This window comes from Lagopus leucura, unplaced genomic scaffold (assembly GCF_019238085.1).
Source record: "Lagopus leucura isolate 7727_CA_CO unplaced genomic scaffold, USGS_WTPT01 Super-Scaffold_100019, whole genome shotgun sequence".
Classification (NCBI taxonomy): Eukaryota; Metazoa; Chordata; class Aves; order Galliformes; family Phasianidae; genus Lagopus; species Lagopus leucura.
The window spans coordinates 3,450,474-3,467,425 of NW_024962273.1; the positions used below are offsets into that span (position 1 = coordinate 3,450,474).

General features: G+C 39.8%; 1 protein-coding gene across 9 annotated transcripts in view; it reads left to right on the forward strand.

Moving 5' to 3' along the window:
- GTDC1 (glycosyltransferase like domain containing 1) overlaps positions 1-16,952 on the forward strand; it is a 163,337-nt gene that overhangs the window by 33,613 nt on the left and 112,772 nt on the right. The gene's annotated exons all lie outside the window — the stretch shown is intronic.

The following is a 16,952-nucleotide window of genomic DNA, read 5'->3' on the forward strand; positions in this document are numbered from 1 at the left end:
TGTTTTTGCCTTTGGAAAGGCTTTTTTTCTCCCATGAATGTCCAACTATTTTTTGGTCACGTCTCATCTAGAAGTAGACAAATGAAGAAGAAAATCAAGTATTTTGTGGGAAGCTTATGGAGGAGTCCTCGTAGAGCTGTTTTCATTGTGTTTCAAAGGCATTTGGACTGACTTTGAAAAGCAGAATGTCTGGCAACTGTGGGGCTGGGGATGGCCCTTCCGACACAATCAGGTGGAGAACTGTATTGCCTCATTCTTCTGCAGAAGTTCTCTAAGAGTCAGAAGCTGGCCACATGGTACTCACCAGCTTTGCATAAATAGATATTTATTATTTTAGGATTCATCATATTTTATTGAAATGGAAACACATCACCAAACAGAATAAAGTAAACTCAACTGTAGATCTTGTTCAGCCACGATCTACTTGACTGCATTTTTCTGTTGCAAAAAAAAGCAATTTCTTTTTTATTTGTAAAGAGAGAAAGAGCAGAAAATGGTATCTTATTCAAATGATGCCTGTCCACATCATGGACCATCACATATGAAGGTGATGCTTTCTGCCACTGCTTGTATTTAGTTGCACTTCCTTGTCAACTATGTACTCATTTCACTTGCATGTCTTCAGATTTACCTGTGCTGATGAAGACTAATAATTACTAAAATACAGGTTAGCAAGAAATTTGGGGCTCTTTTTTGTCTCTGAATGTGACAATCTAAGATGCGCTTCATTTATGTGCTAAAGTTTTCTTAGGTTGTGATTTTTCCTTTGTGTAAATAATGGTAGTAACACTAACTATTAACTTTGTCATTTCATACAACTTGTAGTTAACTACTAGAAAACCAGGGCTTTCTTGTTTACATTAACCAGTTACAAATAAAGTACATCTCTTTACAGAAGATGTCACTGTGAGGTAGGGATAACTACAGTAAACTGAAGAACTGAGTCTTTGATCATGTGGAAATGTAAGCATGTGTTGGGCTGTGCACTTTAGCATTCCCACTGGATGCAGAGGGTTTATGTGGTTTGATAGAGGTTTGAGAAGTCCTTAGCAGACTCTGCAATGAAACAGAGATATCCTATCAAGCCAGGATGCTTTAAGTCTGCTCAGACTGCTTTGTAGGCACAGAGTCAGGGAGATAATATATTTTTAACTTTTACATTTGAAGAAACCTTTCAATTAAAGAGATTCTTGATCGTTTTAAAATTCAGTGTTGACACCAAATAAGGAATATGATTTTGATTTTTTTTTTTTTTTCTTCTCTTGGAATGGAGAAAAACCTGTCCCATTTACTTTGCTGCAGTTTTCAACATTAAAAGGTGTAGTTATTATTTATTGTGTGCAGGACAGCTCACATATCCACACTGATATAGCAAGGGGTTTCTTTCAAGGTAATTGCAAAGGATGAGATGATTTTTGTGAGTTCATAATTCCTTCTTCTGCAAAGTCCTATAGATTCGTGTGTATTATTTTCCCTGCTGTTGGAGGCAATGAAACATGAAGTTTAAGACAGTTGTTGCATTGATTACAAAGTCAAAGAGAAAAGGAGGGTCACGGCTCAGGAAGGGGAAGCTCTAGTGTGAAAGGTCATAGAGTCATAGGATAATTCAGGTTGGAAGGGACTTTGGCAGCTCACCTCATCTCATCCTGCTCCAAGCAGGGTCAGCCCATGATACACATGTCCAACAGTCTCTACTTATGGAACACTTAACCATCACACGGACTTTTTCTGTAGTGTCTGTATTTAATCTAGTGCAAGTTTCTAGTTTACATTGAGGAATATGACTCATAAGGCTGCCAAATCGAGCATTTAAAATGCTTTGTGTTACAGAATTTGCTCTGCAAAGGACATCAGCTGATTTTTCTCTAGGTTTAGATTCTGTGCAAGCAGAGGTCAGGCCAGTACCTCCGAGTGTGGCAAGTATCTTCTTGGACTGTGTTCTGGGATTGCATCTAAAATACATAAATATATATATATATATATCTTTCTTTAGAGCCAACAGTGTCCTTGTTGTAGGCATTCTTTTTTTTTTTTTCCTGCAAAGATTTAGTAAGTTTAATAGTCACTACAAAATACTTACGAATGTATTATTTCTACAAAGAGTCGAAAGATGATTTTTTTTGCTGGCAGTTGAAAAGCAGAAAAAAGTAACTACTACAACAGAATTTTATTAATGAATGATTTACGCTGGTTCCAGCTGTGACCATGTGATTAGTCCTTCACTAAGCAACAATGGGTATTTTCTTTCTGCTTTTATTTGATTTCCAAGAATGTGTCATCTGTTACATAAACTGCTGCCAGTGTACCCCATGTAAACTGGTATTTTTTATTTCCCTGAAGCACAAGATGAATACCCACCCATACCCTTCTGGAAATACTGTTTTAAATGAATTGAGAATTTTATTGACTGTATCTGATTCACCGTGCCAAAATCATAAAACTTAAAATATTTAATAAACACACTAGACTGTAGGATGCCTTGTTCCCTTGGTGGTGCAAAAGATAGATTATTTTCACTTCTACATTTCTATCTTAATATTTTATTACAGCAATACAATGTGTGATAGAGGTGGACAAGCCTGCAGATTGAAATGTGGATAGTCCAGATTGTTCCTTTCCCTAGACCATATGGTGTAGTTCTAAAAGCCTTTTGTACGCTGTCTGTTCAGTTAATTGTAAACTCCGTCTTTAACGTACCTTAAAAAATGAGATATCTGTGAACCAAGAGTCAGCGTATGCAGTGGTAAGTAAAGTTTGCTAAAATATATGTAAAATCACAGTCCCGCCTGCTGGTTTCTGGGTAGATTTTCCTTTATGGAGAATTTGAAAGTCTCAGTGTTTCTTGGTAACGATGTAAGCCTGTGTGTACGGAGGGACTGCTTTTTCCATTTCCTCCTCAGGAAGGGGGGGGGGGGAGGAAATTTGAGTATATAATGAACATTTCATAATATTTTTGCTTGGCAGACAGCTCTGCCAGTGGGTGATGTGCAGGAACATCGAAGATATCTGACAGATGGATGGTAGGACTGCTAATACACCTACACGCGTTTCAGCTTCTGATGTTCCCGGTGTTGCTCTGATGCTCTGAAGCTTGTGTTCACACTTTGTTCTGATGTTGTCCAGCGCTGGCTTTTAGAAGAACAGAACCAAGTCTCACTCTGGATTTTCGTATGCCTGCAGGGAGAGGAAATTATTACGGTCCTCAAAATGTGAAGTAATTACTAGGAAGGCAAAGCATTCTTTTTTAAACATCGTACGAGTTCAAATGTGATACAGATTTCAGCAGCACTTTTATTCTCTACTGTTGTCTTACTGAGTATAAAAAGCTATTTGAAAAAAGTGGGTGATTTCAGTGAAGATGGGATTGTTGCACACAGAGGAGAAAACCAAAGGTGTAGGAGTGTTTCACTGAAACTGTTCTTCTGTGGGTCCCAACCTGTTTTTAAGTATTGGAGGCTGATTGCTCGTTAGTGGCACGTTCAGTGGCAGACAAGGCTCACATCGTTTGTGATTAAATGTAGATTGAATAAAAGCAGTTAAAAATAAAAAGCCAAAACATTGGAATCAAGCAAAAAGTGAATGACAGCAGTGGAGAGTGAGACTAAATTGCTCTGAGAGGCCTCTGCTAGTGTTACTTACTGATCGTGGCTGCATATGTGAAGTTTTCAAAGGGCTTTGGATATTCATTCTGTGACCAGCTGAATGCAAAGGGATGAGTAACCTTACAGAATATTAGAAGAGAAAGAAACTCAACTTTCTTTTTTTTTGGCCAGCAGATGCCTGACAGTTTATCTCTGCACCTTTAAGTGTGCAGAAATGGATAGAGCTCGAGTAAGACTCTGCTCAAGATGGGATCAGGTAGTAAAAGGCTGCAGTGCATCCCTCCTGTTTCGTTAAGCTGTATGATTTTCATGAAAAAGTGTAAGAGTAGTGAATGTAAATAGTATGATGGTAATTAAATAGGAAAAAAATCTGTTGGAGGACTATAATTGTTCTTTTTGCATAGAAGAACCTACTTCTGAAATTGCTGGCGGCCCTGCTTGTGGCAGGGGGGTTATGGCTTGCTGATCCTTGAGGTCCCTTCCAACCCAAGCCATTCTATGATTCTGTGATTCTACCTCTGTGGAGTGATGGAAAAGGAATAGAATTTTTGTGCTGTGGAAGTGAACATGAATCACACTCAGCTGAGGTATGATGGGGGCTGCAGCATTCAGTGGTGTCGTATACTGTGGCATCCTGCTTCCATTCCATACTTCTTGGCTGCAGCATGAAGTCAGTGGAAACAAGACGGTGTCTGTGGGCAGAATTTTTGCTTCTTGCAATCCGAGTAGTTCAGAAGCTTTGAAATGCAAGAAACCACACATAATGTTTAAAGAATCCAGCTGTAATTCTGGGAGCTGAAACAGAAAGCAGTGACTGAACATTTGTTGCAGCTTCCATATGATGAGAGCAGTTCTCAAGGCCTGCAAGTTGTCATTTTCAGACTGTGAGTAACAAAGCTACCTATTTTTACTGTACTCTGGCAAACTCTCTTCAGTAAAGTAGATAGTACAAACAAGATGTGCTGAATTGTATGATACAAAGGAAAAAAAAAAAGAGGTCTAATTTAACTTTTTGTGCTGTTCCGAAATAGAAGAAATAGTATTTAAAGAAGGCATACAAGAATTCTTTTTCTTCAGTAAAATATAGTGATCTTTTTGTAAAAACAAAACGACAACAACAAACAATTTATTCAATCTACCTATTTTAATAGCTGTGTTTTGAGTGATGTGTGTGCCCATTCAGAAGCAGTCATTAATGAGCTGAAGGCCGCCACTTTATGGGCTACAGATTTGTTAGGTTTGGGAAAATACACAAAAATCTTTGGCTGATTTTGAGGAATAAAGCTTTTTCTGGAAGGCTCTTGACAAATTTAGCCTCTTTTAAAACTAGGTTGGACTCTCATGCGTTTTGGACTAATTGAATGCATGGTAGAAGTTGCTTCAGTGGATGGTACATTCTGTTCCATAGTGGTACAGAAGGAAGGAGGAGGAGGAATAAGAAGTTTATAAAGGTGTTTGAGACAATTTGAGTAAGGAAGAAATGATGAGGAGATGAGAGATGCAGGCAAGGAAGTTAAGGCAGGGGAGCTGTGAAAGTTTGCTTCTGGAACAGTAAGGAAGGAAATGGAGTTTTAGGAGTGACGCAGGATGAGGATAGAGAAGACTGTTTAGGAGTGTAGCCAGGCAGGTAGGAGGGATGGTGCAGATATCTGTACACAGGAAGAAGTTGGAAGTGAGGAGAGTGTGAGACAAGGAGATGTGGTACGCATCTGTGGTTGAAAGTGTAGTGGTTGAAACACTGTAAGGCTGTTCTTTATGTGTAGGTACATCCTTTATCGTGTTGTTGGAAAAGTTTTAAAAGGGAAAGCAAAGAGATATGGGAAAAAGGCAATTATAATAAGGAATAATTCAAAGAGGAAGTGAAGTAATTAGAAAAGAAAGTGAAAGATTAAGAAATAAAATTGCATACACTAAAAAAGCGTAGATGAGACGAGAAATCTGGGATTCAGTCACAAGAAGCAATTCATATGCTTTAAGAAGCATGGATTTTCTTTTTGAGGATGAAATTCATCAGCTAACCAGATGAAGAGTGATATTAACACAGGATACAAAATTTCATCTCATTTTCAGCTCAAGCAGACAATGAAATAATGAAAGTACAATCTGGGTAGAATATGTATTTGTATTTTCTTGCAAGGATTCATGCTAATGACAAATTAACACTGTCGATCAAAACAAAAATTGTCATGTGTGGTAGAATGGCAAGTAAATTCCTGCCAGTTTAAAAGAGAGCATGCATTCTGTTGGTTGGAAATAGGGAATTGCAAGGCGCTCACGGCTTTACTATAAAACTATTGTTGGAAACTTGTGTGAGTCGTAACTTAAAATGCAAGTTTTCTCATCTGTAAAGTGAAGATAATAACACCTACCTACCTCACAGGAGTGTTACTAGGTTTAATTAATGTTTCTAAGCTCCTTGGCCTTTTTGAATGAAAGGAGACAGATGAAACCTCTTGTTATTGATAATGAGAAAACACCAGGCAGAAGATGTAGTAGGACTGTGGGGCTGGAGGGAGGTGATGAAGCAGCTGCATTTTGTTGTTTAAACTATACATTGAAAAGCAATTGAAACTTTTTGGTGAGAAGTTGTATAATCGTGAGGTTTGTTTATTGAATCCAAGCCTTTTCTTACAACTGTCTGGTAGCTGGAAAATCTGTGTAGATCTTGTAGTGTTTTATTTTCCTCCAATAGTTCTGGACTTCTTTGGCTTAGCAAAGTTGAGCAGCTGACCTGTATCCCCTTTTCGCCCTCATTGTAAGGTGAATTCTTTTTGGTTTGCCTATGCTTTCAGAGCCAAACCGTGTGCTTTTCTTTCAGGAGAGCTGAAGAGCTGTATTTACAAGTCATAGACTTTGCATTTGGAAGTCAATGGGCAACAATAACAGTAACAGATGTATGAATTTCTGTGTATGTATGACTATGCATGTATACAGAACAATTCTGTGCAGTCCAATAATATGGTCAGAAAGCACTTTCTAACAAAAGTAATCTGGTGAGCTATTGCTCAGTGATGAGACACTCAGTGGAGAGGATTAACCTCACTAAAATTTGGTTCTAAAGCATTTTTCCCATTCAAAGTCAGCACAGTGTAGCACAGCAGTTAAAATAACCTTTCTAGCTACGGTCAGAAAGAAACACTGTGTGTATTTGCCAACAAAGTTCCATAGAATCGTCTGCTTGTAGACACAGATTTACAAAGGTAGTGGTGTGTCAGCAACATCCTGAGTGCCACTGCAGGCGGGCGTTACAGCTGTCAGCAGTGCCTGAGTGGCATTTATAAATAAGCAAAGCCATGTGAGCTGGTCTGCGTTCAGTAGGTACCCATTACACACCTTCAGTGTGCTGATGCCAAGCCCTCGCTTGAGTGCCTCATCTGGTTTGAATGTACAGTAAGTATCAAGTGGTGTACACAGCTTGAAAAGAAAAAGCTCTTTTTTCTTTTCTTTTTTTTCTTCTCAAGTCATTTGTGTAATGCCCAAGAAAATGCTTCCACAAGTGTGAAGAGCAGCTGCCTGTAGTCTCCAGGAAAATCATTTCTGGATCTCTCTTGTCCACAGGCATTGAGAGCTGCCATAGGAGGGGAAAGAGCTGCATATCTTCAGGGTAGCTTGAATCAGCTTGCATGAATATTGCCCTCTCCAAGGATTTTGGCATGCAAAACAGATTTTGTTCACATTATGGTGTTTGAATGCACCTTAGAAGTAGATTCTTATCTGTTCTGAAATGTACAGGCGATTTGGTTTAGGGTTTCTTCACTGGGTGTTAACTAATGCATGTAGATAGATGGAAATAACTTCTTTTCTCTTCCTAAAGCATTTCTTTGGTAAGATTTAATTTATGTACCCTGTTTGCATTGCCTTAGGCAGATTAGTTTTGCTGAAGGCAGCTCACCTGAGCATGCACAGCAACTACACTGAACATTCACTGCCTTTTTGTCCCCTTCCCCTCTTTATTAATATTTTAATTAGTTCTCCAGTTGTTAAAATGGGAGAGTGAAGCATCTTTCAGAGCTACCTTTGATTTAAATATGCAACTAAGCCAGCTTCATAGATCGCCTTCACATGTGCACATCTGGTTGATTTTCCTGGGAACTCGCATCTATGAGGTGTAAGTAGTATTCTCATGTTGGCTTGTAATGTTGGTTTGTGTATTTCATCATATCAGTAATATTGTAACTTACTAATAGACAGCTGAACTTCAGCTGAATGTTGCAGTAACAACCTTAAATTAGCTTCTTCATCTCTGAGCCCTGTAAGGAAGATGTGCTTTCTCTGCATAGCAGTAGATGTGGCCATTACAAACTGCAATTCATTTCCCAGTTCTTAAAATTGTACCTATTTGTGGGGAGGGAGCCTGCAAAGAGAAATCCATCTAACACTGGTTTTGCCTCTATCATTACAATGCAGAACGTGTGCTATAGCCAGATTGCAACCTGTGCAACAAATCCAAAGTTTTAGAGGCATGGAATTTCCGATGGCCATGATTTTAATGACACTTCTCTAATCACAGCCATCTGCTAACCTTCAAGGGAAAATGTTATGTCTGGATGACCAGGCTTCTTCATCCTTGGTGCATGTCCTTGCCTTGCTGTTACCTGCAGCGTAACTAAAAGCAGCCACTTCTGCTCCCTGTCTGCTGGGGCTTCTCCCAGACATCAATATTCATTCCTTTTGCGGTATCTGTTTTTTAAAAAAACTTCAGTTCAGAACCTAAGCTTGTTTACAAAATAACCTCCCCAAACAGATTGTTTTGAGATGCTTGTATATCGCTGGAAAGAAATATTTCCTGAAATGTTCCCCATTTCAATTGACAGATGATGACTGACATCCTTATTTAACTGATGGCAGTATTTTTCAGCTTTCTTGTGATCTGTGTATCCATAGATACCTCCCAGTGGAAGGGATAGACCCCTTCCATTTCTCATACTTGCAGTATAAAATCCAGTGTGGGAATATGCACTTCTTCATCGCTTTAAGCAAATCCTTGGGAGTATTTTGCAGGCTCCTAAGGCCCCGTGGACAAGAAATGAAAGGAGCTGCCTGCAGTCATTAGGCTGGCAGTTCTTGTGCCAGCAAGATGCTGGAAGACGCTTGCAGCGTGCTGTCGGAACGTGCCTTGGATGTGCTCCTAAGCCTTCGATGCTGCTGCAGCCCCTTCAGAGGGCTTGGGCTATTTACAGGAAACACGACGCTGCGCTGCTAAATAGAATTGACAACTCTAATTGCACTAGATTTATAAATTGATGCGGGTAATATATCCTTCTGTTTGTGAAGTTGGCAATAGGAAGAAAATATTCTTAAAATGGAAAAATATGTTCAGGGCTGTATGAAGTCCTCTTTTGATGTTGTGTGACGTTTGCTATGGAATCTGAGAGTTTTCAAGTGGTTTCTGAAAGAAATAACATGGTGCTGACTGGACAGAAGTTGCTGGGATGTGTTTCTGTTTTCATAAAGTCATAGTAAGAAGCACTGATTCAGGTCCCTCCTGAGGAGACGGGAGTTGCGTGGCTGAAAGCTTGAAAATTGTTTCATTTGTTGAATTAAAATAGTACTTAGCAGTTAAAATGAAGAAGTGTTTATGCAGGTGACTTTACAGCTTTGATGTTACCTTACGGATTGTAAGAGCATCATATCCAGACCGCTGTAGAAACTTACTGTAGAAATTTAACATTGCTTCTTATGAACCAAATGAAAATCTGATGAGTAACTGTTCTCTTCACTTGGTTAAGAGTTATGTAGCTTGGCCAGTCCTCACATTTATCATGCTGAATTGCTAGTTTGCAGGTTGTTCTGTGAATAAAATGGCAGATAGAATTGACACACCTTCTAGCATCCAGTTTACATGCTGGAAGAATTTGATTTTGAACTTGCCTTACTGGGATGTGTTGTGGAGTTGGCACTTTAGTCCTTCAGTAATACTTCTCTGTGTGAGACTCCTCCCATATTTCACAGCAGAACTAGATCTGACAGTAGAACTCATCCCATCCTTTTTATTGACTCAAGGTGTGACTGAAGATGCAGATCCTTTCATCACATATTCAAATGGATAATTTCTGACTGTAAAATAAATCTGGCTTGTGCCCACTCAAAAGTTGCTGCCAAACATCTCAGGCTACCAAGCCTAATGTTTAGATTAACTCTTAGAATTCCAGGTTTTGTACAAGAAGGATGTTTTTAAGGGCTGAATCCCAAACTGTCAAAATATGAGAATGATTTATTGTTTAAGTTTTTACCACTTAAAATCTACTGTAGAAAATAGACCAGCTTTTTGATGTGAGATGATTCTGTTAGCTCGCACAGCAGTTACTGATGGCTTTTAACAAGCCTTTTGTCTTTTAATCAATTAGCCAATATGATCTATAGACCAAGACTTTCAAATCCAATCACTTCAAATATTTGCATGTAACTTTTTCAAGTATTTATGTGCTTAAAGTGGTTACAAATGCAGCTTACCTTTCTGTGTAGAAGCTGGTCTGAAGCCTGGAATGAGGGGAACACATTTCTGATCATATTCCTAATAAATTGGAGGAATTTCAACATGCCAGCCTATTATTAACCAGACTGGTGCTTTTTCTGTAATAGGGAACTAGCAACTAATATGTCTCCTGTCAAGTTTAAAAATAGCACTACATCTCCCATTACCACACCTATTAGTCCCTTATCCACTGAGAGAAATTCTAAATCAAGTATCTCTCATCTGTTTAAACCTAATGGAAGACTTCAAGATCGCAGATATTGACAAATTTGTTTGTAAGAAGTCCACTGCTGAAAAAGATGAATCTTGGAAAGTGTCCTAAGCCTTCAAGAACCGTAAACACAGTCCAAATAAGTTGGATAAAACCAACGTACCATCCACCAACACCAGCAGTCTCTGCTAAACTAAGTTATCGTTATTGCAGGCTTATGAGTTACGTGGCAGGTGGGAGTTTATCATTAACTGTTTCGTTGAAATAACTAATTCTCTATCAGTTACAATTGTTATACTTTGCATTTTCTGGTCGTACTCTTATAGTTGTTTGTTTTTGTTTTGTTTTTTTTCTTTTGAAAAGCCTCTTATGGGCTGAAGAGCTACCCAAAATACTGTTAGAACATCTTGTGAAGGTGATCAACTGCTTAATACCCAGTACTTGGCAGCATCCTCTTGTCGTCTTCTTCTGTGGATGTACTGGGGCTGTTGAAAGAAGGAAAAAAGGGAATAAGCTCAGTGGAAGAACTACCCTGTGTGATGGGAGGATCATCACGGCTGCAGTCATTCTCATGGCAGAGCCTGGACCCTGTTTCTCCTCACGTCTCTTGTCTTTGGCCATTCTTTTTTGGCCTAGGAATCAAGAAAGCTTTCTCCTAACTAAATGCCACAACTACTTCCCTTGTTTTATGTAGTCTGTATACATAGAAGTAGTTTATAGACAACGTTTAGTTGCACATCTCTACCGCGGTGTGTGGCTGTGATTGTCTGTGAGTTAATCAGAAATGTGATGTGCAGATGTACTTCTCCACTGGAAAAAAACCAATTTATTCAATGTAGTTTAAGGTCTTCAAAGATTTTGATTGAGGATGGCTAGACACACAGTTGCGAAGTACTCGTGGTAGTCTTAGGCTATGTCAAGAACGAAAGTGGAGAATAAAAGTTGAGGATTAAATTTCTTCACTTTTCCACAAGGTGAAATGGTGAAGGCCAATAGTGTCTTTATATGGATAAAATAATGAGGCAATGGAAATATGGAGTTTTTGAAATGCACACTCTGCATATGCATTAATAGCTTTTTTGTAAGGATCTGTAGCAACGTTGTTCGCTTAGCATGCACAGGTTAATATACAGATTTTACAGAATGCTACTTTCTAAATATGTGGAGTCCAGAAGTAGCCCTTACAGTCTCTTATGTCAGAATGCCTCTGCATTAATAGCCATGGGACATCTTTAAAGTGCAGCTTCCAGTTCCTGCTATTGTATTTCAGGGTTGGAAACACAGATGTATGAACTGAGCGCTGCAGTCCTCACGGTGTGCTTTTTAGTTAAGATCTTTACAATTCTTTTAAAGTTCTTATCATTTGGAGAACTAATTGCATCTTCTTAAGTGCTGCTGTGTTTCTTACCTGAATGCTTACAGGGTATGGAAATGCTATTTTATGAGTGAAAACTCCTGAGAGTTAGGAAGTGCTGTAGGATTTTGAATATCTCATGTGAGCCTTAAACATTCTGTGTAAGGTTTTTTGTTTTTTTTCCTCTCTTTGTTTATCTTATGTATTTATGCTAGGCAGGATGCTTTAAGAACAGGATGTGAGCAGTTGCCCAGAAGTGGAAGGAGTCACCATGCAGCTTGGGGAGCTGAGAGATGCTTCACCTGGCTGCAGGCACAGAGGCAAGCTACAGGGGATGTACCACCATGTAAACCAGCTGTGGTCCAGCCAGATTTAGGCCAGTCTGGTCAGGAAAGCAGTTTTCAACAAGGCAAGCAAGAAGTTTCTGCAGAGTAATGCAATGGAAGTAGTGTATTTTTGGAGATGATGATCTTAGTAGGTTTTCAGAAAATTTAATCTATTTTGGTGCAGCAAGAATAAAGGTTGCAAGTTTACAGATTGCAGTAATGTCTTCTTTAGGAAGCCTGAAAGTGCTGCTTGTTGTCAATTCAGTTGTCAAACAAGCAGCCTTCAAGTTGTATCAGTAGGGAATGCTGCTTAGAAGCTACAGTTGAAGTCGTGCTGTGGATCTGAGATTAATTTAGGCTTAAAGTTTGCCAGTCGTGGTGCATAGTTCTGCTCTTCTGGGGGCTGCGGCCAGTGAAGCAGTCACACTTCTACCTGTTAGTGCTCGACCTCAAGTGTTGGAATGAGGAAGCTGAGGAGGAGTCATGTTCAGAAGGGTTACTCATCCCATGGCCTGTGCCATGATCATAGCCCTCAATGGCAAACACAGGTTGTGCAGCATTGCTTTTCCATCTTTCTGTGTTCTGCAAAGAAGTAATAGGCAGATTTTACACAAGAAGTTGTCTCTGTGCTCTGAGACAGAGCCTGTTGGGCGCTGAAGAAGCCCTGTGATTCGTACATGTGGGCTCCTTGCCAGCTGTCAGAGTGAAGTGATGGGCAGCACCAAGACTGGCAGCTGTATGTTGGCAGGTTCCAACTGACAAGAATGCAGGACAGTACTTGCTGCACAGTGTTACAGATGTTGCTGGTCAAATGCTATAGAGTCAGACTAAGCCTGTGGTGTTAAGAGAGTTTTCCTGTTCTGATTACCTGCAAGCTTAAGACATAGTTCTGTTATGTTTTTTTTTTTCTCTGCAACTGCAGACTGACTTTCTTAGAAGAGCATTAGAAAATCAGTTTGCATTAGAAGGCAGTCAGTCAGCAATAACCTTTCTGGAAAAAAAACAAAACTGTCCTGTGATGGCACTTTGATCTAAAACATTAAGAATGTACGTATTCACTTAAAACCTCAACTTAAAAGTTTGTCATTGGGACTGCTGGTGGAGTCTCATAAGCGTACTGCGAGTGATCTTTCAGGGGACATCCATATCGGTTTTGCATCAAAACGAAAGCGATTCACACATGAGAACATGATTTTTCCAGCACTACAGTGAGACACACACAGCTCTTACTTTGAAAGCAAGTTGAAAAATTGCTAATTAATTGCATATTTTAAAGTGTATTACAAACAGCTGATTTTCCAGGATGCGTTAAAATAGTCCGTAGAAGAAAAACTTAGCAATCCTTTAACCAAGCACTTCAAATAAGTGTGGTAAGTACGGCTGATATTGAAAGGGATTTTGAGGCAGAGTTCACAGATGGGAACGCTTACCTGGCTGAGGCCACTGGGACTCATGCCATTTTCTCCCGTTCACTCTATTTTTACTTTTGGCTGGGAGCTGGTTGTCAGCGTAATGAATACAGCCTTCACAAACATGTGCGTAGATGATAAGCAAAGGGAACTAAAATAGAGTATTTTAGCGTTTAGTGGAATAAAATCAGACAGCGCCGTGCATCCTTGTTTCAGTGTAGACATCTGGGTAGACGTGTGCAGCTCTTGGGCTGTTTGGATGGGCAAAGTTCTCTGGGTGCCATTGGTAAGTTAATGTTGGTGTTGGTGCAGACGTCCAGATGAAGGTGAACCGTTTTGGTTTACCACTTTCTCAAAAGGAGGGGAGAACTTTTTGTCTTTTCCAACTGATTTATATAAAAGATAGATTGAGTGGCGTTCTCACTTGGTGCAAATAACCAGTTTGGTAATGACTTAGCCCCGGTACTTTTGAGTGAAAATTTGGTCAACCATTAAAATGCAATTGTGCTTAAGGTATAAGTCTGGAGTTTCTGTGAGTCATTATCATGAGTAGGAGGGCAGTGCTGACTGGTTCAATGTGGGTTACTCTGTGTGTGTGTGTGTGCTGCATCACAGCTTTGCCGGGAGGAGGAAGGGGCAGGGGGACAAGGTAGGGCCTGCAGTGGCCCTTTGGGAAATCCCATGTTACCAGAATGTGGAACATTAAAAGTTATTGCTTGTAAAAGGTATGGCAGTGTGCTTATCTGAAATCATCAAAGGCTGTAAGTGTGTTTATGTACATGAGGCATACCTGATGGGTTCTGTAGCCAGCTGTGTGTGCTCTGGATACAGCGGTGGAAGAATTTCATGTCTGTGTGGGACTGCGACCGTTGAAACAATCATTACTGAAACCATACACCTTATTTCCTGTTACTAATAGCAGTCCTCTACCTATGGAATATATTAACAGTTATTCCCTTGGTTTTGGATTGTTGCTCAACTATTTGGTTGGACAGATACTTAAACGCGATCTGTAATTTATGTTGTCTGAATACGTCAATGAGCAGAGCTCATTATGGCTTCCTGATGCGAGCTGTGCTGATGTTTGTGAAACCACACTTCTGTCTGTCAGGCAGAGCAGAAGTACGTTCCTTAATAAATCATGGAAAATGACGAGCTTTCACTACCTAGGCTGGTGAACAGAAATACTTGGTTGGTGTTTACCTAGAGTTTCAAACAAAGCAGTGGTTCAGTGGTTTCTGTGACTGCTTGAGCAGTTAATTCTTCCATGCCATTTAAATAAATATTTATTGCCCTTTACAGGATAGATTTTTTTGTATTAAAAACTGTTGGGGTCAAACAGCAGCAGTCCATTTAGGGACCTGCAGTGCCTCCACCGCGTGACTTTTGGCATTATTACCACAGAGTGGGATGTTCCTATTCCAGCCAGTTTTTCCCCAACATCTGCCCTGAATACTGAGCTCCATCCTGCATACATGATGCTTGCATAGAGGCATTTTTTGGACACGGCAGTGCTGTGCTTCTGGGGCCTGGGCTGAGCTGGCTCAGAGCAGAGGAAGCCCTGTAATGGGGAAAGGAAAGCAGATATGTTTTTCTAATATTTGTTGTTTTCTTTGAAATGAGTAAAAGAATACCTGGAGTGATTTATGTTTAATTGAGGATCGCATTCCATCAGATACGGTGAACGTTCTCAGGCCATTTATCATCTGTGTCTTTTCGAGACCTCTGAGGAGTATATAGGAGATATTTACCTTAACTTGGCTAGGTCAAGGGAAATAAAGTAGAAATAATAGATGTTATTTTTGTATGTGAACAAAACTGGAAGTCGTGTGGATGAAATATGGGGTAAATGGCTGTGTCCTACCTCCTCTGTGACTTTTTAAATACCAGGAATTATTAGTTCTATATAATATAATTTCCTTTGCATTATCAGTGTATGTTTTTAAAGCACACGATTTAGTGGCTGGCATTTTTATTGTTCCAGATTAGTCAACTCCTGAAGTAAGCACGGTGTGTATTGTGTTGCCATGACTGTTCAGTAGTTTCATATTTAAGTAGCATCTTAAAAAACAGACAAACAAAAACCAGCCAACAAGGCCATCTACTGCACTTCACGTAACATTTCTACTAAATGTATGTGGCTGGTAACGCACTTAGGTTGTGTGACACCAGAATCACACAAGTGCTGGTGAGTATTTTCGTGAGCAGTACCTACATTTTGGGGTGAGGAAGGGGTTTGTAAGAGAGCCCTTGAGCTTTAGACCTGAGAAATTTGCTCATGGCTATTTTTCACTTGTGCGTTGCTGCTGGTGTGGGACCTCCAGGTGCCACTCTGCCTCGTGTAGCCAAAACTACCTCCATACTGGTATACTCCGTGCAATCCTACTGTGCATCCAAGCTTGAACCGAAATTCTCACCGCCAACAGCCAAAAGGAATTTGTTGTAGGGCGAACTCTTTCGTAACGTTTGCAAAATGCGTTTTAATTACCTTTTATTAAAGGTAGAAGGGTGAGTGCAATGTAACCTAAATGTTAGGGTCTGTAAGAAGGAGGGAAACCTGAGAGCTGAACGCATCTTTTCCTGTCCCAGGGAGGAACAAACAGTGAAAACTGCTGCGAAATAGAATCGAGAGCACATTGTTGATTCAGCTAAAACTAGCGATAAGGGCTGGTTTCAGAACCAGTCTGGGGGAGTGCAGCTTGATCAGATATTTCATGAACAAATTATTACTGATACCACTGATTGGCAAATTCAGCGCAACTCATTCTCACTCAGTGGCACTTTCAGACTTCTCTGTGCCCCCTTTTTGAATTTGCAAAACGCTTCCCTCTGATCCTTTGAGTTAAAGTTACGGCGACGTTTGATGACGAGCGTAGCATGATTAATTACCAATGAATAGCGCATATTCCAACACAGCTTGTGTTTTTCTCGCAGTTATTACCCTGCAGGTTCCAAAAGGGCTTTGGAGTAGGGATTATGATTTCAGTTACATCATTGTGAATTCAGAAAACGCCAGTGATTTCAAAAGTGTGATTCTGAAATTAGGTCAGTGGAAAAGAGATCAGAATCTGCCTTGCTACCTGCAGAGTAGCAAACTCCAAAAGAGAGAGAATTCACTGCTTCCAGACAACAGTTTTGGTGTTTTTTTTTCTTTTGAAAGAAATGTTTGTTTAAAAAAATAATTTCACTTGAAACAGTGTAGGAAAGTGAGTAATAGAACAAATTATAACCTGAATCCAGGCTGGATTGTGACAGGAAAGAGCACAGAATGAATTCTTTCCTTCTTACTATTTGATCTGTATTGACCCAGGAGTTTGACATCTCTTTTGCACAGTGATGGGCCAATGACTCAAAACTACTATCTAGAGATTTCTTATGTTTTGTCCTCTAATTATGTTTCTTTAGTATTCGGATTTCTGTTGCTGGCTAGTTGATCTTTTGACGACTGCAGTGCACTTTAATTTTTTTTTCCATTTGTTTTCTGAGATCTGATAACAGAATACTTCCTGCTCTCAGAGATTGGACTTTTCCAACCTGACACCACTAGAAATGGCAGGGACACAGAACAGACGTGG